Consider the following 23,271-nt stretch of genomic DNA (forward strand, 5'->3'; position numbering starts at 1 on the left):
ACCCAAGGGCACGTATGCAAATGTGTTACACAAAAAACATTCCAGAACTAATGATTTGTATCCCTGCACAGAAACAGAGTGAGTCTCCCACCAGCTATCCCTGGGGTTATATAATCCTGATGCATGTCCCCGCTTGTACTGAAATTGTGTATTAAACAACTGAAAAAATACAAGATAAAACCATCAAGCAAGATTACAGAAAGGCAGGAAACCACATCAAATTCAGACACTTCTTTCAGCTTTTTGGTGCAAGGAATTTTTAAAAACCCTCCGAGTAGGGAGGTATTTGATGGCAGAGAGCTGTTAAAAGAGTGTGTTTCTCCTCTGCAGCCTCTTCTCTATTCAACATGCAATTAAAATGCAGGAGGTGAACATCCTAACAGCAGAAGCACCTAATTTAGCAGGTTCGGAAACCACAAGGGCTTGCTTAAAAGGTTAAAAGGGAAAAGCTACACCAGTCATAGCAGCTTGCTGAAACTTCCCCAGCATCACCCCATCCTTTGCAGGTCTGCTGTCCTCCACTCGCTAGGCAAAGCCTTTTGTTCAGCGCGCTCCATCCTACCTGGCAGCAAGCTCCCGGAGAGCTTCGTTAGCGAGCTGGCTCAAGCGCCAGGTCTTCTCCCCCCATCCGCCGGCAGCGAAGCCCACAGCCGCATCTGTGCCATCCAGGGATGATTTCTTAGCTCCTGCCTGCCTCTCACCCTCACAAGCAGAGCTCTCGCAGCGCGCTTGTGGTCTTAAAGAGGTAGTGCAATGGGGGTCTTCGCGATACCTTGGTGGGGTTTTGTACCAAGTGCTTCCACGCTGCAGAAATCCCTCTGCTTCCTGAATTTTTTTGCTCTGCATGCAGTGGAGAAGGGATGGGAGGTAGCATCAGGCTCCTCTTAGCAAGCTTATATAGGATAAAAATCAAACCAGGCTTAAAAAAGAAAGCATAAGGTAAAAAGATAAACTCACCTACAGCATGTTGCATTTTAGAAATCTGCATTGCAATGTATGAAGAGCTTGGAAAGCTTCAATGCTCCCTATCGGATAGAGAATTAAATCGCAGCACAAACTCCTCAGCAAGAAATTTTGCAACTTGTTTCCCTCAGCTTTCCACTCACTACCCCCAAACGCAGCAACACGCACCACCACAAACCCATTTATTTAGCAAGTACTTCGTGAATCAATTTTCCCTTCAAAATAAATTCCTCTTTTGACAGACCACATTTCAGAAGCCAGGGGAAAGCAAGCTGGTAAAGCAAACTACAGCCTTAAAAAAAAACAAAAAAACCCCCAAAACCAAACAAAAAACCCAAACTCCACCTAGTGACATGTCACATGGGGAAAAAAAATAAGTATATAATATCAAAACAGTGCCATCCACTCTCTCCATGCTGAAATACTTACTACAACCAAACAAACTTCATCCAAGGAAAAAAAAAAGTCAAGTTACAAAGCAAACAACTCCAAACTTAGGAAAAGGCAGGATTAACGTTGCCCATGCAACCATAATTCAATCCCCCTGTGTATACACAGAATCAAGCCTTTAATTACAGAGGCACATGCTGGTTTTCCCCAGTGTCCCCATCATCTCCACTTTTTCAACTGTCTTATAGGAATCCAGCACCTTATACCCTTCATAGCTAAGCAGCTCTTGCTAATAAGAGATGCGAGATAATTAATATTACAAAAATCAAGACCAACATAATTCAGGGACTTTGGAAAATGTTTAAAGGCTTAAGAAGAACCTAATAAAATGCCAACCTGCTGCTCAGCCCTCTCTAACCCTTCCACTGCCTACATCCAACTGCATAGCCCAGCAACTGCACGCTGCCCAAACACGTAACATCTCCCATCCTTGCAGAGATCTCCTTTCATTTTAGGGTGGGGTTGGGGTTTTTCTTTGTTTGTTTGTTCGAGTTTGGGGGTTTTTTGCTAGCGGATTCCTGACAAGGGGGCCATGCCTTTTGGTCAAACCTCAAAGGAATGACCTGGCCCTCTGTATTAAACCAGTGGTTTTATTTTAGTTTTCTTAGATGGATGCAACTGGTCTCGCGCAATGTGATGAGATGTCAAAATAGAGTATGATTCAGAGCCCTGACTGTATCATAGGTCAAGACCGAATAGGGGATTGTTGTTTCAATGTTTGGTCTTTACCATTATTATAACCGGGGGGGGAATAAATACAACTTTTTGCTGGCATAAGCACTCAGAAATACAGTCAAAGTTAAGAGCCGCAGGTGAAGAATTCCTTAAAAGGCCATGTCAGCTTTACACCAACACTTAATTCTGACATTAAGGACTTATTTCTGGCTAGTCAAATGTTTAAAAATAAAGGAACGCAATAAAAGGTGTTTGTAAAGTGGCAAAAATGGGGTTTATGGTTTAAAATTAGCAAGCTATGTAATAGAGCAGTACATCATCATGCCCTATTCCTGTAAATAGATGCAAACCATACTTCCAAGATTCACCACCTTCTGTAATGACTTACACCCAGAAGGATCTTATGGCAAAAGCCATTATTAAGCTTGTTTTAACATTTTATGGCCTAATATAAAGCTCCTTTACTGCAACATGTGTAGTCAATGTTCACAACAGAATTGCCATTTGTCAAACATATAAATTTTAAGAGGATCAATGAAGTGTTTGTGCAAACGACCTTTTTAATCCTTCATGTTATTTTGTGTATTAAACGGTAACACTGAATTCTCTTTAAGTTCTCATTTATGGGCTATTTTATACTCGTAACAAATACCTTAAATAAGGTATTTATCTTCTGCTTTTGTACCAGAAATGCACCTACATAAATATTGTTGATGTTTCACACAGTCTCACTGGCTCCTTTATGAACTGCAATTGCCTCGTTCGAAATTACTGACTGCAGGACTCTTTCCTTGCTCCCTGGTTGAACTATTTGACAATAACTGAAAGTGATAAGGCTTGTCCATCCCTCTGCCATTTAAGCACTCCTCATTAAAGTATCATCTCCCAAGCTTTGTCCAGATCCAAATGTTACAAGCAGTGAGGCTTTTGCTACTTATCCCAGCTTATGCCATGCTCTAAATGAATACTCTCCCCATAACAAAACTTTTCTCGAAATTCACCTTAAGCTTTTTACCTAATTACGTATCATTAATCTCAGTACTAGCTTTCAAATAATCCCAAACACTTCCTTTCCCTTCTGTCTACCACATAATGTCACCCGATCTCCGCTTGCACTGAACTGAATAGGAACGGGGCAGCAGCGAGAGCTTTCAAAAGAAAAGGGGCACACAAATCCCGATGAACCTCAATGGCTGTCGGAAGACAAGCTTTCCAAGGCTCCTCTGAAAATTGCAGCTTGAAAGGAAAATGTGACATTCAAATGCTTACTGAAAAGCGTGATTTCCCTCTCCTTCCCCCAGCATCACTGCTGCTGGGATCCAGCATCCTCCAGCTATTCAGATTTCTCCTCCTTTCCCTTCGTGATTGAGTCCCAACACGTTTTGGAGGCACACTGATGAACCCTGCTCTGTATGTGCAGATGCTGGCATTCACGTTTACACATCCAATTGCATCGCCAGACTTCAGGGTGGCACACAATACCTGACACATAACCTAGCACGTCTTTCTGACTAAACGTGCTAAAGCTGCACTGCAGCAGCCACATTCAAAGTGCATGTTCTATTTATACCCAAGCATATCTCCAAATCCTCCAACTTACACGCTTTTTAAAAATATCCATTCCACAAAATATCTACTTCCAAAGTCTTTCTTCCTACTTACATCCACTCTGCAACATGTTTTTGCTCCTCACTCACCTTCCTGACGTACAGGTAACGTACTGTGCTGCATTTTTTGCATCAGCAATGCCTTCGCAACCCATTTAATACCAAGGCAGGAATTCGAGATACTACTTCCCATCTGGCTAATCATTAGTGATGATAAATTAGATCAAGCCTTTCGTCAATCTATGATGCATAGCAGACATCATTGCTGTGTAATACAACACTTCGCTACTTATCACCATAATTTCCTTTTAGTCTTCGGTCCACATGTGATACATCTCTTGGCCAAGCCAAACAGGAATGCCAAAGGAAAGCTGGGGGTTAGAGGGGAAGATAAGAACAGAAGAAAACCCTCTTTGTTGCAAATTACTGTATTTCCAGCATCTCATTCATTCCGTAATGCTTTCAAATAAAAATCAGCAATATTAAGAGCACCAACTGTAGGCAGCTGCAATAGTTACACCTGCAGACAAACACCTAATTATCCAGAGCTCATTACTTGCAGGCTCAGTTTTGCATCTCTAAATTAAAAAGAACTGGACACAGCTCACCAGCACGTAAATCATCCCCAGACCTCGCCTCACCCTGATGCATTTCATTCAGCCTGTAAGCCGTCAGGAGTGAGTTATCAGGGGAGCTGTCAGCCAATATACCAGATCAGTGCAAACGTGACAAAAACCCAATCAATTATTTTGTCCAATACAAATGCGTTTCTAAGGGCAACCTGATTTTGTTATTTCGTCTCTATCTTCTTCAACTGCAACCCCAGCATCAATGCAAATCGTCTATTTTCAGCTTAGACCTGGAAAGGTTGTTTGAGGTGGAAGAAACTGTGTCTAAACCTTGCTAATCCTGCTGGGATTTTCCTTGAAGCATGGTGCTTGTGGGTGGGGGGACGGGTCTGGTAGCGATGGACTGAATATTTCTGTAACTTTGAACTTTGTCCTATGTGTATTTTTAACCGCAGCATCTCCAAGAAGTGGGTTTTCAAAGCACAGCCTGAATAAGGTTAAATCCAGGCTTGGACCAAGCTGCAAAGTATTAGTAATTTAAAAAAAAAAAAAAAAAAAAGGCCACAAAGGCACCCTGGATCATGTCTGTGCCAGCTCAGGTAACAGGTAATGCAAGGTGAAAAATGTGCCAGGAAAGCATCTCTTGCTCAACTACAGAAAACTTCTCACTAGCTGAGTTGTTTTAGCTTAATAGCCCATTTTCCTCCATAAAACACCATCCACTTCCATATTTTTTAAAATCATATTTTATTCTTATAATATATGGACTCTTCTAAGAGATGGAAAAGTCAATAGATTTCATCAGCTCCCTTCAGCTGGAAAGTCATGGTATTACCTCGCCAGAGAGGCAATGGCATCATGGGGAATACGCCGATGTAGCCTTAAAATTCCATTTAATTTTAGGAGGGTTATTTATGATTGTACTTGTCCATGTTAATTAAAACTCCCATTACGCTGCAGAAAACAGGCTACGCTCAGGAACTCAAAACAGCCCCATTAGTCTTCAACAGTCCTACCCTGGTTGGCCACCGCTCCTACTGCTCAGAGTGACTTCTCACAGTCCTCTACCCACACCACCAGTCAAGGGACCTCATAAAGAGTTCAAGATATTAAGGTGGGGGAAAGGCTCAACAGGGTGAGCCTTGGTGACCAGCACTAAAACTGGCTGAGCTCTGAAGGGTCTGCTCTAAGTCACAGAGGACCATCGTGGGCCAATGTCCCAAGGAGAGATGCCAGATGAAGCCTGTACTCCAAAATACACCAAACGAATCATAAGCAGAGATGTGTTATGCCAGTACTGTGCACACCCAGTCAGCTCCGAACAGTTTGGCATCAAAAACGAAGCCCGAAAGTCCCACACAGGGCGATGCCAGGAAGCTGGGCTCATGCCATGCGATACTGGGCTAACTATCTCTTCATATTACATGAAATTGCTACAGATCTTATCTGCCGGGGGTGTGGGGCTGTGCTGCTCTAATCAATTATTAAGCCCTCCTTTGCTTTCTGCCCAAGTACAGACAGCAAGGCGTGGGAACAATGGGTTTACATGTTGCTGCTCTTTACATCTGTATATTAAAGGCAAACTTGGATTTTTTGTTTGTCATCTTAAGATCTACACCAAGACATGATTTCCTTATTTCTTAAAACACATATGAACTGATCAATACACATAGTCCTAGCAGTCAGAGTGTATTTGTAAGCATCCTACAGTACGCGCAGCTTTATAGATGATTCACATGTACACAAAAACAGGGGGAAGAGAGCCCACATCTCCCTGGTGTTGTTTTGGCAGGAGCTATGTGCCCCCAGCCACCATCCATGTGTGGGGGATAAATGACGTCAAATGTGACCTGGGTAAGATGTATGTCACCCTGCTACCAAAAATGGGGCTACGCACCTGGAGAACCCATTCCCAGGAGGCCAGGCAACTGCAAAAGGTCTGTGGGTCAAGAAACCACCGAGGTTACCAGAGGAATACCAAGACAAGGACAGGTAAGGAAATCACAGCTTTTAGATTGTCCTCTTCCTACAACACATCAACTCCATATCTGAACTCTCAATACTCACTTCCTAATGCTCAGTTCCTCCTCTCAGACTTTTCATTTCACCTTTTAAAAATCCAAATCCAGTGCTAGGTTCCTTCCAGGGGAGGAACTGATTTGGAAAGAAAGCAACTCAGGTGGCTGGATGCTCTCAGAGCTATTCCTAGCCAGTCCCTAACCTGAAAGAGAGGACAGGCAAGACTCTGCTCTTAAGGCTCCTTGGAGCGAAAAAGTCACAGATAGCACCTACAAGAAGTCAGGTGGCATCAAAGGAAAATTACTGTTGTGAACATGTAATCCAAATAGCAGGCGCCTGCAGGCAGAAGGACACAATATGAGGAGATCTAGTATTAAGCCGTCATCCGGCAGCGGCTGCTGCCAGAAGAGGTGGTCCTGGCCTCTCTCTGCCACTCGCCCTGTGCCAGTGCAAACCCATTCACCGCTGCTCAGTCAACCAGACCGGGGAGCAGTTTTGGATTAAAATGAACCTTTTCTTCCAAACCTTGTTCGCCACCCAGCCATGCCAACAACTATGTCAGCCTAAAGGATAGGACCAAGCAGGAACAGAGAGATGGGGAGGCTGCACCATAAAATGCCCTTGCTAAAGCTTCCTTAAGCACATCCCTGGCGTACACATAAGCTGCAGGGATGTATTAACTCCAGAGGCAGCTGCTGAGGCTGACCTAAACATAACATAGTGATCCTAAACATTATTACAAGTTTAAACCACTGCATAAAATGTTTTTTCCAGATGGTTTTTTGTTTTTTTGCACTCCCAAAGGAGAATGCAAGTGGATCCCCCTTAAGAAATCATTTTCCTGTATGAAATGGTAATAGTCTAAACCTTCAGTAACTGAATTCACAGCATGACAGCCATCAGAGTTTTAGAAATCATAAAAGCCTTGGAAGATTTATTCAAAGGATGGAAGCTCAGCAGGGCTGGGAAAGGAGGAGCAGATACACACACTAAGGAAATGAAGCATTGCTGCATTATACCATAAGTAATGCTCTAACTTGAGGCCATGAGGACTTTACCGAGGCATCACCCGAAATGAAGATGGTCTAGGTATTTCGGATCCAGCTCACGTTGCATAGCTGGGGAGACAGGGCACTGAACTGGGAAGCAATAGTTTTGACTCCAGCTGTGCTGCAGAGCTGCAAAGTGATTGCAGGTAAGACAGCCAAGATCATCGTGTGGGTTGGGAAGTGTTTTCTTTGGCTTGAAGATGCTGTTGCCCACACCCATGAGCATCTCTTCTAGTAGCACAACCCATTTCGAAAGCATCAGCTCACTCAGCTTAAAACATGAGGGATGAAAAGACCTTAGTAAGATAAAGGCTTTAAGTTTTTTCCTTCTCAATTACAGAAAAGCCATCCTTCATTTGTACTCGCCACCCTATGAGGCTGTCCCTGCTAACTGGCAGACTTGAACATGCCATCAATTTACAATCTGGAAGCTACAAACACAAGATACAAAACATAAAAATCACCAAAACTGGGTAAGTAATAGGCTTTTAGTTGACCAGAGACAGTGATATTTCTCACAAAATTATTCTCGTAGTTTGGCAGCAGCTGCTAAATCACCTTCTGTGCTCCAACACTCCACACATCTGCACATTCTCACAAAGACAGCAGGTCTCCTACCCCCAAAATGTTGGGGGGTCAGCAGTTTGTGTATTAGCTACTCCAGACACTTATATAACCCAAGAACTTGATTCAAACAGGAGAAGCCTTCGTGATTTCTGATCAAGAAGCTCCTCCAGACATTCTCACACTCTGAAGTAATTAGCATTTTAGTGGCAGTTCACAAGCCTAAACAGCTCAGCTGCTTCTTTTAATTAGAAGATTTTATGCAGCTATTACACCCCTGCTATTCCCTGAAATGAGACATAGGTCTGAAGTTCCCCTGTCACCCACATACTTACTTTTGTGGCCCTGACAAAAATAAAACCACCTTTAGTGTCAGCCAGCAGGCTGCCTACCTCTAAAACAAGAGAGCTCACCTTGCTTAATGCAGCCCTTCCAATACAAAAAAAATCTCATCTGCGTGTTCAAGTAAAACATCAGCTTCTGTAACAGCAAAATTTATTGTGCAAGTGAGTGAAGTTAGCGGCTCTTGCTATTTTACATGGCTCTTATAATTCACATCTCACACTTCTACTGTGCAAGAAACAATCCCGGATCAGAACCGGAAAGAGCAGGGAAAAAGCTCAAGTCCTATGTCCAGCAATTCCTCCATCAGTTCATGTCTGGGTGGACAGATAGGGGAAAGAAAAGAAGACTTCAAAGGTGCTGGAGCTTGCAGTTCAAAACATGATTTACCCCTTGCACCCCACCTCCCCCGGACTGTCACCTAGAAACCTTCTGGCAGCACTGTTAATTAGAGGGGCAAAAGGGAATAATTCCAGGTCACAGAGTAGACCCGGTGTCCCTGGGAAAAGGGAAAAAAACAAAAGCCTTGCTCCCTGAGGGCACAGTGCTTCCCTTGCACTGGGCTTTTACATTTCATGGGATCCCTAAACCAACCCAGCTGCTAAACGGTGGCTAGCCACCCCAAGCCACACACGTTTCTGCCACCTCCCTTCTGTAAGGACTAACAATCACAAGACTCTTTGGTGACCCAGCTCAGCCTGGTGATTCAACAGAAAACTTTTTTTTTTTCCCTTGGCTGGGTGAAGTTTTCAGTCGATTCCATGAGCTGACCTACATCACCAAATACTCACATGATCATTACATCCCAGACAAGGGAGCTAGCATGAAGACACAGCCCAGTGACAGCAGATCCACCCTTTCAGCTGCAGCTCACAGGTACATCTCTTTAATCCTAACATGCAACTACATCCATCAAAGCACCTGCCTTCACCCGAGACATCCAAAAATCAACATTTTGAAACAGAAGTCAGTGCCTTTCTCAGCTGAGGCAGAATACTCCATCTTGCTCCGTGGTTCTTCCTCTTTTGCATTTGAGTAGAGGAACTGGGCATAGCATTAAGTTCAGCTGCATACACACCACGCTCTTTAATGCTTCCTCATCTGTTTCCACACCTCTGCCAAACTGCTGCAGCCTATGTCAGAGCCAGGCATAACGGCCCCAAGGGGCCAAAATAAATTTTGCAAGCTATGAGAAAGCAAGCAACCAAAGTGATGGGCATGTTCACACCAGCTGAAGTCACACAAGTAGCTCTGTGATCCTCCAAGATTATTTTTGTCCTTCACACAAGACAGCAGAGAGGGAAATCTCAGTAGGATGCAGTTTATTCCTGAGAGGGATGGAGTCTGTTTTAGGTAAAGGAGATCAGCGAGTGCTCCTTTACAGAGCAAATGGGCAAGAATGAACACAGACACCCACAAGAACCTTATCAGCTTCAAGCCAACACGAGCCAGCAAGCCCTAGGACAGACACACAAAACTTCTCATGCATTTACCAAAAAAAAAAAAAAAAAAAAAAAAAAAGAAACAAGTGGGAAAGTGGGAAAAGTGACACTTGATCCGAGAACAGATTTCCCACGGCTTCCCTTGAACACTGTGAGATTTGTTCTCCATGGTACTACCTGATTTGAAGTCTTATAATTCTTTAATTAGTAATTCATTTCAGTGCCATTAGTTCATTAACACACTGAATCTTTCAAGAGATGTTTTACATACCACCTTGAACATGCCAGTTCTTGCCTCCCTTCTGAAAACATGCTTTGGAGAGGGCACCCTCCCATCACGAGCCATGTCCTGCAGTGCACAACCCCATCCTGTGCTACCAAGCGGGTGCAAATCCTGCAACTACACTCCTACAAATACTTCCAGCAGTGTTTAAAAAACAAAACAAACAAAAAAAAACCCAAAACAAAACAAAAAACCACCTAGCTGCTACAGTCAAGCCAAGCTGTGATGGATGTTTAGGATCAGGCTGCTCCTCCACAGACCCTTGACCAAAGATGTGTCTATAAACACCACGTGCAATAAAACCCAAGCAGTGTTGTACAGCTGCTCTAATACGGCTGCGCAAAGCGTGTGTTTGGAAAGCTATGCAGCAATGCTCCAGAACTCAAACATAAGACAAGGTTACTGAGGGGTCAAGCTACATTTCTATGTTATCTGCCAAGCTGCAGGCAGCTATGCCGAGGAATTTTAAATTGTCCATTTTCTGGTTTATGGATTAAGCGCTCTGGGAAAGGAGACTACTAGCATTGGGGGACAGGGAATGAGGACAGATCACGGACAAGGTTTAGCCTGGGTGCTGATGAATTAATGCAGCATTCCCTATCCCGTTTAGTGCACTGGCGGGCACAGTATTTATAGGAAAGTGATACTAAGTAGAGCGTGGAGTACTAATTTACACACAGGGCATCTTTTTAATGGACATGACAAAAGACAACAGTCAATACTGGAAAAAAGCAAAATCAAGGTATCTACCATTGAAATCTATGCAGGGGGGTGTGTGGGGGGGGGGGGGGTGTCTCAAAATTCAATATATGAGCCATTCCCAGCTGGCACAAGGAGCTACAGGGCACATGTCTCTACGTAGGCAGTTACCTCTAGCCATCTGAGGACTTCAAAGGAGAAGGGAGGGGAAGGGAGGAGGTGGCCACCTGCGCTTAACTGAATGAAGTTCTTTAACAAAAATTCCTAAAGCTTTTAACCTAATGAACCTGGAGACAGATGACTGAAGTCCTCTCTTGCATCCCTGCGGAGGTAAACCAGGAGATAATTGTCATTTAGCCTTCCTCCATATGAGACTTCTGCCCAGAAGCTGCCGTACACAGAATCAACAGCACCTAACAAGCTCATCTCCGACATAAGCATATATATAATGTGCCTATATAATAAAAAGAGGAGGTGACCAAGGGACAAAACTTTTTAAAATAAGTCTTAATGCCAGAGATATGGGTCTCCTACCCAGACAGCTTCCTCTCTTTCGTATTGTACAGATGATTTCATATGGAGGAGGTCCTCAAAGAAGGAAGCAATGCTGGTACCGGAAGACGTCAGGTCTAAAATTCCTTGTTAAGAAAGCTCCAGCTTGTGCTACTTCGGTGCATGAAGTTATCTGGCACAGCTTGAGAAAGAATAATTTAGCAGCAGCTTGTGAAATTGGCTGCACTCTGTTCTAAATTTATGCAAGATATAGTGTATTATCTTGGATATCGGGCCCATGCCTTCATTAGTTGAAGAGGTCCCTCGAGGTAGGAACCAGTTTTCAGGCCCAGGATCCCACGGTGCCGACGGGCAGCTCACCAGCACTCACACACAGCGCAGCTCCCGGCATCGAGCAGCCTCCCAGCAAAGCTCCTCAGGCAGAGTGGGACGATTACACCATGAGCTTCCTCATCAGAGCTGCAGGAACCGGGGACAAAGATCACCAGCTTGGTGCAAGCAGAGGATGCATTTTTAGGCATTTGTCCTCCTTGTAGCAAGTAACCGTATCAATCGCTAGAGAGGTTGTGCACACACAGATATTTAGATCATTGTTACAAACCTCCGTGCTGGAGACTATCTATTTTATGGGGAGATATTAAAGCCTCTTTAATTCACGAACAATTAAAGCATCCCCACGTTGCACAGCAAAAATACAGAGTGATGTAGATTTTTAAGCAGATTTAACTTTAAACAATTTTTCATGGATGCCCAAAGCACTGCATGGGGCTTTCAAACAGTTATCGCATCCATATCCGCATAAAGAGCTCTCATGTCATAATCTTCCATAATACTTTAAGATTAAAAGTATCCTGCCCTTCCCGTTCCTCCCTAGTCAGTTCACTCTTCATCCTTGTCTATTTTCACAGCAAATGAAAAGGTTACAATGCACTAAAATTTTTCTTGGCAAATAATGTCATTTGATGGCACAAGAACTGAAAACTGTAATAACCAGTTAGGCAACCAAGTGGTTTTAACACAAGCCAAGCGTTTCCGAGGTCAGCTCCTACCTGCACAGCATAGACAGAGCCTTTACTTTTCAAGTGAGGAAAAGCTGTGCGGAATCAGAAAGTGGCATAAAGAAAATACATTTCAACTGCAGTTAGGCTACCCGCTACCAGCAAACTAACTTTTAATTTCCCCAGATACTTCTGAAATATATTCCTTAAATACTGTTAACAGAAACAGCAATTCAGGAGCATTTATAAGCTTTGCATTCAAATTTGACAAAGTCCTACCTAGATTTTGCAACACCTAATAAAAGGGATGGGTTTATGACTTTTCCACCTATGACTAAAAACCAATACTCCTTTAAAAAATACAATAGGGGCTAAGCACGAATGCCTGCAGCACTTGGGTACCAATTCTGCCCGCACAAGTTTTACAAACCATATCCTTAGTTTAATGTACAATCCTGTATCTGTTTTCTAACATCAGCTTGTTTTCTGCAATTGGCGCCGAGGATGGGCACAGCCAGACTCGCAGCCCCAACCCTAATGAATCACCTGATCTTTAGCAACAAATGATCAGAATGCAAAAAAAAAACCCCAAGCTACCTTGAAGCTAGGCAAATCTCACATTTAATCTTAAAGCATTTTAGTTAAGTTGGTGTTTCAAAAGTAATTTTTAAGGACCTGTGGACCAGGGTTTTGCAAAATTTAAGATTCTGCAGAGACAACTGAGTTTTCCTTAAGAAGAGAACACAGATTTTGTAGCTAATTAAAATGTACAGATGTCCAAGCTGAGCTAAGCTGTCACAACTTTCCACGTGCATTCACTAAATGGATTAATTGAAAATATAGATAACGATAGAATAATTTATAGCAAACACACAGGCAATTTCAAGATTTACTTAATTACGTCCACGTCTGAATGCTTCTAAGACACGCACAGTAGCTGAGGATTTGTATAAGGCTTCTTAGGCACCCAGCACTGGGTCAGAGTTTGCTGGAGAAGCTCCTTCTCCAATTAAGAGAAATATTAATTATGTCTTTTCATATTTTAAATAGAATCAGAAGTGATTGTATATACATATTGTGATGTGTTGCTCCATATTTTAACAGCATATTGCCAAGACAAAGTATTTTGCAAGGTCAGCTATTTCATCAGTCATCTTCACTTTCATATAACACCACCCTTCCTCCATTTCATATCACCTATTATTAATCTTTACCTTATACCAATCACAACCAACAGCACTTTGAAGGGGAAATCCAACTGGAAATCCCCAACAGGATCTCCGGACTTTGAATTCTCATTCATTTAATCAAACTTGCTATAGCCTGAAGTACTTGGCCTTGCCTACATAAAAAGGCTTTTTCTTCTTGTTGTTCAAATGGACACTTACATTTGAGTTGACTTATACCAAACGTGCTTAGAGATGCTTCTTAACACATCGAGGTGAATGGATACAAGGCCTTTTACTCAACTGTAACAGAAAGCATGCAGAATCTGCACCGATTGAACTAAATCACGTTTAAAAAAAATAAAAACAAGAAACCAAACCCCTTTTGCTAGATCAAGTGAGGATCTGTGCACAGATAAAGAACAGAAAAGGTTGTTTTCCCAGCAAAAGTGGTTTCTCAGCTAGGTGGGTAAAATGTAATGCTAACAGGAGCTGCCTACTCCAGCAAGTCTGCAATGCTGCGCACCACCTCGCAGTAACAGAGCCCTACAGCAGCAGGGAAAACTGCATCATGTCACTACTTTAAGGACCATCTCTTCACAGGTCGGGTTAGCTGCTGCCATGAAAGACAACAGGTATAAAAACTGGCTGATATATACAAAAGCAAATGCCCAAGGCAAACCATGGATGATCCTACTGGTGGGAGGGAGTTACTTTCCACTGTTTCATTAGAAACTAAATTCCCTGTAATTGCATAGAAAACAGCCCTGAAAAAGAGAAATCCTTCAGGACTTATCTTCCTCACTGAAGAGATTGGAGTAGTCAGGCTTTGACTGTTACTGCTGCTTCCAAGGGGAAAAAAAACTCCACCTGAGGAAAGCCCCCTCCCACTCAAAACACAACCCACAGAGCTCCCTCCTCTTACGGTTCCATAAGCAAAAAACCTGTAAATGGAGGAAAGGAGTCAGAGCAGCTCTCTGGGTCGTCCAGAAAGGCAGGCGCTCTCAAATGGAAAAATATGAGCACTCTCTAGGACCCTCTGAGCGGTGACGGGAATTTGAGATGTGCCGAGATGTGGAAACATGCACAGCGAGGCCATTTACTGCACAACAGGGGCAGAAATGGGGCCGTCGGCCAAGAGGAAAAAGAAACATTAAGGCTACAGAACAGAGTTCAAGCAAAAAAAGTTTATATTTCACCATGCAGCTTCTATTAAACGTTACCACAAAACTTTAATTTTATTACGGATACACTCTGATTTCCACTTTGATTGTTTTAATTTCAGGTTACTTTACCTGGCATTTACCTGATCTGCAATATTTTAACGAGTCACCAAAATACATACTGAATGATCAGTTTTTGCATGTTTTTACTGCTATCGGGTCTATCATACTCTTGCTGCAGAAGGAGAGGGACTCCTATATTCAGAAAAGTTAAAAATAATAATAATAATCACATTTTTTCCTTCAGTGGCGTTAATCCCCTTGGCTGCAGACGTCATCAGAAGAGCACTTGATTCTAGAACAGACTTCCTGTTTCATGACGTCTTTTAAGAGCATAGAAACAAGTTCATGCACTCAGACCAACAGACCTGTTATTCAGCTACTACGCCTGTCTGTCTCTGACCCCAGATGATTCACACAAGACCCGAGGTCTCACCTGGGGCTTCAGCACAGGACTGGAGGACATCTCCTGCTCTATTTCAAGCTAACACCTGAAGCACAGTGACCAAAAGCATCCCCCCCAGCCTTATTTTATTTTTTTTGCAAGTGCAGCTGAGCTGTGGGCAATCTCCTCTATAACCTCCCAGACACAAAGCAGGAGGAACAAGGCATTTCTTAACTTCCTAAAACTGTCACAGCAAGAACCATAAGAAACGAGGTTTGAAAGACAAGCTGAGCAAGCAGCTAAGTTTGTTCCGTTTAAATTCCAGCTACCACCCTTTCTCCTCCTCTGTCATGAACCAACTGACACAGGCTGAACACCACTGGGCAAGCCACTGCTTCGTCCAGCTCACCCCAGTCTCCATACCAGAGTAGAGCATCCCTGGGTCAGCCTTCACATCCTACCTTAAGAAAAGTTGCCCACTTTTGAAGCCTAATGATTTTTAACACTGCCCAGCTTCTAAGGGTGAAGTATGTACATGGATTTGGGTGCAACCACATGGAGCGCTGTAATGCCTTGCTGCCCAAATTAAAAGATTCGGCTCTGAGCCTGGTGCTTACATGCTTTGCACAGTGAATAATGAGGCGGGCACTAACGACATTTCTGCTCACCCACACCAGCCAGTGGGGAAGAGCTCAGGAGAGCTGCCTACCCAAGATCCTGCCTTCCCCTCGTGTTTTTGGGGCATCCCCGATCACTGAATTAACTGGCTCACAGCACGGCCTGCAACGGCTTCCAGGACTTACGCTCTTCAATAACTCCTTTGAGCAGGGACAGCTGACTTGCTCTTTCTTTGGAGAGATGTGGATGATGGTGGAGCATAAGAAATGGGCATTTATGACATTTGGGAAGAGAGGAAAGAAATTTTGGATTCTCATCCCCCAAAAAAGCTTTTGAAATCCAACAGCTACTTAGTAAAAGGAGCAAACAGCAGTGCCAGGTATTCCTCGAGCACCTGAATTTTGGTCCCCTACCCCAATCCCTGCACTGATTTTGGCATGGGACCATGCCAAACCATCTAGATCCAAACAGAGTAAGTCTCCATGTACCCATTTCCAAGCAGGTTCAAATTTTCAAAGGAAAAAAACCCAACATAAACAGACCTCAAGAGGACAGACACCTGAAACAGAAGAGTTTGCAAGAAATGCAGTACTATGAGAATTAGTAAGAGCATGTGAAAAAGCAAGCAAGTTTATATTTATTTCCCGGCAGAGGAGCTGGAGCTGAAAACAAAAGATATAGGAGGGTAAAGTAAGGAAGAGGATGCGAGGACCTAAAAAAGCAGAATTGATCAAATTCTTTCAAACGTTTGAAAACCCAAAGGGCTACCCCAGCACTTGGGAGCAAATCCATCCACTCTTAGTACAAGCCCCCCAATAAAACAAAGGCAGCAGCTCATCTTGTGATTTTCTGACTCATCTCCTGCATTGTCTACTTGAGCCATGTCAGGGAAACAGAAAAGCTTTCTCCACTATCAGCCCAAATGGGAAGGCGACTATTGACCCAGCTTTAGCAGATGCAGGCATTTTTTATCACCACATAAGTCAAATACACACATTTAATACACTGGATTCTTCTGCTCAGGAGGCACTCCACGGGTACTTTTGCCAGTTCAGCTAAGCTAGCATTAACATGCATGCAATTGCATTTTACATTTTTGGACTAGGAAAGGCCTAAGGGACTAAAGCAGGGATTGTCCCTTCCCTTGTTTGATGGAGCTGTCCCTGGTATAGTTTAGAGGGTCAAGAGATCATGCAAGTTTGGTCAAGACCCCTTCCTAACTTGGCTACATCAATCCCTCTCCAGCCATCCCAGAGTTGTTTCCCACCTCCACACTCTGACAATGCTCCCAATAATTAATTAGCCGATTTGAGAGTCCCAGGCCAATGGTTATGCATCAGAAAATCTCTCTTTACTCGAAACTAAAACTAATCAAAAGCGAGTCTGAGCGCCAGCATTTTAAGTCCGGAAGCACAGCCACGTCTGTCTGAGCACAACACATGCCTGTGGAAATCGCCACAAATATGCAGTGCTCAGACATCAAAGACAGGAAAAGAAGAGCAGTAAAAAGGGCACCCAAGGTCAAAACATACGCCAGGGCTTTTAAACCCAAGATTTTTATTACAACAAATCTTCCAGAAAGGCTTGAAGAGGAAGATGGCAGATTTCCTCCCCCCCACCAAACAGAAAGAAAACCAAGCTCAGAAAATCTGCATTTCGGTGGCCATAATGAAGCGATCGGGTGGATTTTTGCAACAAGTGATGCCAAAGTGCGCCATGATTTTGGTAGCTTTGGGGGCAGAGGGGATTAGAAGAGCATACCTTGCCTCAGTTAGGGCTAAATGTGCAAAAATCCAGAAAACTTGGTCCGTTCCCAAGGTCCAAACCCTCTACCACCAAAGGGAGAGGCGGTGGGGCAGCTCCACAATTTCACTCACTGAAGAGATGAAGAAAACAACTTATTTTAACTTTGTTGGGAAAGTTTGGGCATAAATTTAAAAAGAATGAGTAGAAAGTATGATTTGAGTGTTGTCTCACGGACACATTCCATACTTTTTAAGTAAAGCGAAGGCCCCTAGGCCATCAAATTCATTTCCCCTTTGATCCGCAAGAGCCTAAATTTATTAGCCTTCTAGACACGCGGCAAGGCTCATCTCTTTGTACAGGAAATTGGAAGGAATTCAGACAAGGCTTTATTTAAAGTTCAGACTCCCCCTATTGGGCTACGCTGCCACACAGGGATTTTACCCCAGGCATTTACTTACAAAGCTAAAAAAAACCCCAAAAACTAGAACCAGACCCTCTGACAATAATAACAGAATTAAGACAACACTTACCAAGGCGCAAGGAGTGTTTGCACTGGGTGGCCAACCAGTTGTGAAGTTTTCCCTGGCTAAAGTAACCCCTTCTGAATAATTAATGAACTATTAGATTTTTTTTTTTTTTTGGTCATATGGTGAAGGAAGCCTTTCAAAGGCGAAGCTAAATTTGAGATGACAGAGAGCTTCCTCCCCAAAAGCAACAACACGAACCAGATCCATGTTTTATTGAGTGGCCTCAAAGTATTTCAAAACCTGTTTTATCCCATTTAATGGGGTGGTGTCAAGAGGTAGGAGACAAGAGAAGCACTGATTCCTATTTTGCATGTGTAGGTATCCACTGCTTTAGAAACTACTACAAAAAAGTCATAGTAAAGCATCACTGAAAAATACACTCTCAAAAAGATGGAGTATACTGCAATCAGACAGATCCGTGCTCCTCCAGATAGGTGGCAAAGAAATGCTGACCTAGGCACATTCTCCTGTCTCACATCCCTGTATTACTGTATATATCTGAAGTTGGTTAAATTTATTAAAAGACTATGGATCTTAAAGCCTTCAAGTCCTTAAAAAAAAAAAAAAAGCGTACACACACATGGGTACTTTCTCTAAGTTAGGCAATCGCTCTTTCCCAACTGCAAGGCACAAGATGGCTAGTGAGGAGTGATGAACAGTTGTGTCTGGGGCTACTTTTCCAGCTTGAAACTGTGTGCTCAGCATCCATCTATTAAAAAGTTTAAGTCATCCTCCATTAGGGAAAAAATAAGTTGTACTCTCGTGACAAGTATTTCTTCTGCCACTTGATGAAGCCTCTCCATGGGTCTGAATGCCATTTTTCTCCCCGCTTGTCCCATATCACTACAGAGTGTTACGTTATCCTTCACAAGGTGCAGAAATACAGCCTCACTTATTTCTCTGAACTCCACAATTTACGCTCTAGTCGAGGAGATGCAAGCTGAAGACAACGCAGCTTTACATGCTATTAAAAATTGGGTTTAAGTACCAAAAAGCCAACTATTTCTGGAAAAAGAGGTGCACTGAGGTGCTTCAAAGCCTGGGGCAGTCTTTGTGGTCATCTCTCGATTGCGACAGTATTGCTGACACTGTCTAATTTGCACTAATTCATTGCTGTCCTGTTCTCCCAGTTTGTTTCACCCAACAGTACACTTGATTTTGGGGAGCACTCCCCCAAAAATGACTGTCTGCGCTTCACAATATGGAATAATCATTCTACCTCAATCCTTACTCCTGGCAGCATTTACATTCATTTTTGCATGCCTGCTATGCACCAGCGCTCTCCATCAGCTGCCTCCTAACATTTTATTTCCAGGAATTAATTCCCATACTGATGTTTCATAACGATTAGAGAGCACCTACCAGTAGCTTTCGGATTTACTAACATGGAATTAGAAAAGTAGCTTTCCTTTCCATCATCCCTACCTATTGGTAGGAGGAGACCCCCGTGCAAATCCACTCGCAAAATAAAAGTCAGTTTAGAATGATGCTGACTGAGTTTACAACTGTTGAACAATACTCTCCAACTCTATACTGCCACTTAACAGAAACAGCTGTTTTAATAAGAGCTTACATCTTTAGCTGGCTAATGCAATAACAAAATTAAACAGGACAACATGGAGACTAATCCAAGCGGGGCAAGGGAAAGCCATTTAGTATTCCCAAGCACTGGAACAAGCCATTTAGTCTCCGCGTGCACGCAGCCTGCACAGGCGTTAACGCTCCACAACCACGTTCCGCTCATGCATGGATTTGCCAGGATCTGTTTACACGATCCACTTTTCCCTGCTAGAGGCATGAAAGAAAATACTCTGCGGAGAACGCAAGAGGCAACGCGTTCTCTCCCCAGCTTTTTGCAACTTTTCCTGCAAACTGAGCAAACAAAATGAATTCAGAAATATCAGTGCTGCTCCTGAAATGTATTAACAATGAGAGTGAGGGCTGCTGAAAGAGAAAGGGGGGACTGAAAGTATTAACAAAAGCCCACAGCACACTGGCTGTGGCTAAAGCGAGAGCCTGAAAGACTTCTTTGTCTTTCTGGTCAATGCAAGCCTATTCAACGGCCCGATATATAGCAGAAAGAAAGTGAGGGTGGGAGGAAGAAGAGTCCTGTCTCTTTAGGGGACGTCTCCTCAGCTGCCAAGCTGTGAGGCAGAGAGAGAGGGGACTCTCGCATGAACACAGAGCTGCTTTCCAAGCAGCCTGTAACCCAGGCATTGTCTATTAACAAACGCCGACTGAAAGGACATGCTCTGCTCGCACCCAACCTTCCTCGACCAAGGGACACACATTCCAGGAACTGGACATCTAGTTCCCAAAGAGCCTCCAAGCGCAATATAAATAGTAAGCTATAGAAAATAAACCCCCTATTTCTGAAAGTTCGCTTGCTTTTCTGCAATCCCTTCCTCCCAACAATGAGCTATTGTTCCACTTCTGGTACTGAGGAAATGTTTGTGTTCCTTCTCCGGATCCTTTACATTTAGAGACCTGCTCCTCATTTCAAGATAATTATGCAACAGGCTACAAAGCATGCAAGCCTTTCACAGTTCAAGAGAAAATAAATTTAATATTGATTTCACCAAACAACACCAACAACCCCTTCCTCATTTTCTTAAGTGTTACCATAAAAACTCAGGACTGCTCAGTAGCTAACCAAAATACCTACAAAAGGTCAAAGGAGAAGGGTCCCAGTTGATACTGGCGTGCCATTTAACACAGACACACAGGACCACCAGTTTGAAATGCAGAGTGATGAAGGCAAGCACTATCTCGAAGGTACTGACACTTGCTAGGGGATATTTCTTTTCCCAGATGTTGAAATACAAACTCCTCACCTCGGTCGTGCAACCACAAGCACCAAGAGCGTGTTCTCACACGTCCATGAGGCTGGACCCTCCACGTGGTTTAAGATGTGGCCACCATATACTTCCTTGCAAACTGCATGTCCCAAGGAACAAAAATACTCTGCTATAAAAATCAAGTGTGGCAAATGCACATACGTTGAGGCTTGCTCCTCTTCTCTCCTGAACCAAGCCCTCAGCGCTCGTTGCATGCTGGAGCCTATTGCCAAGGAGCAAGGTTTGAACTCTCCCTGCTTCTGAAGTCTTGACCACTGCAGAGCCAAGTTATCAATGCTGGCAGAACTGCTGCAAAGGGGTTTCTGCAGCAGGCCTCACAAATAACCATACAAAGGAACTTCAGCAAGAAAAAACAACAAAGTGCGTATTTCCACCCCTTTATCATTTACTCTTCTAACCATAGGATGCAAGGGGACAGACAGCATGGCAATTGCCAAATGAACGTACTATAGAAGAGGGAGCTCTTGCATGCCTCACACGCAGGATGCACACAGACTTACTCAAAGGAAACCTGAGCGTGCAGGCTCCATTTTCCTACAGCAGCCTTACTTTACATAACCACACAAAAGACAAAGTTGGTAAAATCCCATCTTTTTGCACCACCAAAGAAGCAAACACATACTGTTGCATTTAAGCACTTCGCTTTCGGGGACTCCACATCTATTTTTGGAGTTGGCCAAGGGGCAGAAATTTCTATATAAACAGAAGCAAACTAATTTATTTGCCTTAGAAACAAGGGCTTCTTAATTGCAATCACAGCAATAACTTCAGCAAAAACAGCTTGTAAAGATAAAAACTTTCTTCCCCATGTTGTAGCTGAAGTAAAAGGGAGTAAAACTCCACCATAACCACAGTTTTAATTAAATTTGATTGATAGCCCATTACATAAGTATGCACAAAGCCACAGTTCGCACAGGATGCTATTTCCTTTCAGGTTCTTCAATACAAAAAGGACTCCCGTTCTTAACCGTTAAGATAAAGATCTTTTTAGAAGGGCTGATCTGTTGCTTCATTAGAAAATGGTGGACGGTCTCATTAAAAAAAGCCAGCTGTGCAAAAAGTTACTGTTCTTCAAGCATCCCACATGCCTCCAGAGGGAGAATCCTCTCAACGGACCAAACATGCAGCCCACTGCACCCGGAGCTGTATCTGAACACACACCTTGGAGCACAAAGAGGCATTTGAAACACAGGCACCCACTGCCCTCCCTTCCTTGACTGCAGGAATATTTTTTGCCTCCTTTGTTTCTTCGCAGGTGGGGAATGGCTACATCAAGCAGGCGGCTCATAAAGCGGGGAAGAGGAACTTAAAAAACAAAACCCCTTGCACTGCAAACAGCAAAGTACCTGTGGCCACTGCAGAAGTAGGATTCTACAGCACTCTCTTGCATCACATCTTCCCCCCCTGACTTTTTTTTAATGCCAAGGTGCTACATGCTCTCAGGTCCAACTGTCCAATTACCGGAACACCCTCAAAGGCGAGAAAGAACAAAAAAGCAGAAAGAGCAACAAAAGAAAGTTACCCCACATAAATTCAGACAATTCTTTGTGCACTTGAAACTCTAGTGAAGGCAGCAGCTGCTACAATATGCAAGCTCAAAACCAAAGTCTAATGAAACATGGAAATACAGAAGAAAAAGAAACACAGTCCATAAAACACCTATTTCTGATTGGCAATGTCTTGGGCTTCAATTTGCAACTCTGGCATTATAAACAGAGATGGTATATAAATAGGAAATTCTCTTTCACCTTCCTAACTACAAGTTAGAGACTGCTGCGTTGATGATTAAGAACAAAACATAGCAGAGTAAGTTTTATTTATTTATATTCCTGAACACAGCATGCATCAAGCAGCAACTTAAGTAAAAACTCTTTACTCCAAAGCTCTAACGTTACCACCATAGATAGGAGAACATCAATAATGTCTGCATGAAAGTACACTCTGTTTTCAGGTAAATCAAGATGTAAATATTTGTTCTACTTACTTCTGCTTTGTACAGTCCAGAAGGACTGATCAAAGATAACACATATTTTGAGATGCAATTATGAAATGCCAGCATTTAGAAATCAAACAACCTATAATAAAAGTTACTCAATAAAACAACTAAGGGGAAAAAAAAAAAAAAAGGCAGAAATTCTCACATACACTATTACACAGTACATGAGAGCTATGCGATGCTGCTTATACCTGAACATTCATGTGGAAGAAAATTAAGTCCTAAGAAAAGCCAGACAAAGAACCTCATTAAGTTTATTAAGGCCAGTAAAAGAGCTCCATGTGCAGCTGCCACAGACCAGGTAGATTTAAGTCCCAACTGCTGGGCTCTTTGCTGCTTTCAGTATGAACACAGCAGCCTCAGCACCCCAGCATATAAATAGGCTTTAAGGGACAAGCAACATGACCGAAAGATGTGTCAACCAAATGAGCCTCTTCAAAGTACTGTTGGTAAAGGTTTCCTGTTTTTATGTTCCTTGCTTTTACTGAGCTGTAAACTGCAAAGGGGACGACGTCCGTTTTCGGTACAGAGATTGTAATTAGTTCACTGATTTAATTTCAATCACGTTTCACAGCTGTC

The 23,271-nt window shown here is 43.1% G+C and overlaps 1 protein-coding gene across 22 annotated transcripts in view; it reads right to left on the reverse strand.

The window, feature by feature from the left end:
* The window catches only part of EIF4G3 (eukaryotic translation initiation factor 4 gamma 3), a 150,482-nt gene that overhangs the window by 111,151 nt on the left and 16,060 nt on the right, over positions 1–23,271 (reverse strand). For 17 of the 22 annotated variants that reach the window (XM_041124153.1, XM_041124152.1, XM_030017816.2 and 14 more), the window contains exon 1: positions 563–693. The exons of 2 other annotated variants lie outside the window; for them this stretch is intronic. The gene's annotated coding sequence lies outside the window, so the exon portion shown is untranslated. Of the gene's footprint in view, positions 1–562; positions 695–23,271 lie in introns of those variants that run through there. 3 more of the 22 variants (XM_041124154.1, XM_041124157.1, XR_005932617.1) reach the window with 2 other exon arrangements.

Source organism: Aquila chrysaetos, chromosome 6 (genome assembly GCF_900496995.4).
Source record: "Aquila chrysaetos chrysaetos chromosome 6, bAquChr1.4, whole genome shotgun sequence".
In the NCBI taxonomy this organism is placed as follows: domain Eukaryota; kingdom Metazoa; phylum Chordata; class Aves; order Accipitriformes; family Accipitridae; genus Aquila; species Aquila chrysaetos.